The following is a 1,092-nucleotide window of genomic DNA, read 5'->3' as shown; positions in this document are numbered from 1 at the left end:
CTCCATATAGGACAATGATAATTTTCAGTCTTTGGGTCTTAGTGCAAAAGAAGACTCTGAGTGTGGTTAAACAGGAGGGAAGAGAGTCCTGCTTATGGCAGAAAAGGCACTGGGAAGGAAATCTACTCCTTATAAATGCTTTCAACCAACTGGCAGTAGGAAGGATACAGGGAATAATGAGAAGTAGTTTTAGAAGTGGTAGAAAATCACTTCACATTAATGGAGAAAGTGGCATCACAAGTTGTTTTTTGTTTTTGTTTGTTTGTTTGTTTTTAAATTCAGATTCTGTGGAAACTGTCAAAAATTGCCAATGCTGACTATTTTTCAAGTCGTCCCGGCAGGGTATTGGGAAAAGTTTTCAATTAGCAATAATCGCACCTTGGATAAACCTCATTGGCTCTGATACTGCCACTGCGCAAAGCTACAAGTTTTTAAAGAAGGCAGTGGAATGGTTGGAATATTTAAAAACTAGATGATTTTTGAACAGTTACTAGAGTTGACTATAAAATGTGTTGCTGAAACAGGGAAGCCAAACTAGATATTTTATAGGGAGATATAGAGAACCTAGACTAATGATTATGTACCCCAAGAGGGAACAATTTTTTATCTAAAAGTAGATAATCAACATCATCATCTTCACCATAATTTTAACATAGATAGTTGTTTCACCATTGCCCTGCTGTTCTGAGTCAAGTTCCTTCCAAAACGACAGGGTAATCGAGAAGCAAAAAAAGCACTGTTTGTAATGGTGTGTGCAGGATGAAGAGGAATCAAGAAAGGATGGTAAAGCTTCTCAGGGCTAGTAAGAACCTGGAGCGGTTGCCACCATTGGGCCCGAAAGGCCCAGAGGAAAGAGCAATTGTTAGAATGCAAAGAAAGTAGCTCAAGTTGGAGGAAAGGGACCCGGGATAGGAGCCTTGGCCTTCAGAAAAGGATGCAACGACCAGCAGGGAGGGAACAAGTGGAATAAATACTTCAAACTTATTCTCCTCATGCTCTCTCTTCTCTTGTCAGTGGCCCCCATTGGCTGAATCTAATTCAAAACCATGTTATGCAAAATAATGACCCTCCAAGATGTTCATGTTCCAATCC

At 39.9% G+C, this 1,092-nt stretch overlaps 1 non-coding gene across 1 annotated transcript; it reads right to left on the bottom strand.

Moving 5' to 3' along the window:
- Positions 1-282: 282 nt before the first annotated feature.
- On the bottom strand, positions 283-423 carry LOC118902919. The gene has a single exon (XR_005021633.1). It is a non-coding gene; the product is annotated as a U4 spliceosomal RNA (small nuclear RNA).
- Between the last annotated feature and the right edge of the window lie 669 nt (positions 424-1,092).

This window comes from Balaenoptera musculus, chromosome 10 (genome assembly GCF_009873245.2).
Source record: "Balaenoptera musculus isolate JJ_BM4_2016_0621 chromosome 10, mBalMus1.pri.v3, whole genome shotgun sequence".
Taxonomy (NCBI): domain Eukaryota; kingdom Metazoa; phylum Chordata; class Mammalia; order Artiodactyla; family Balaenopteridae; genus Balaenoptera; species Balaenoptera musculus.
This window is presented reverse-complemented; position numbering and strand designations above follow the sequence as displayed.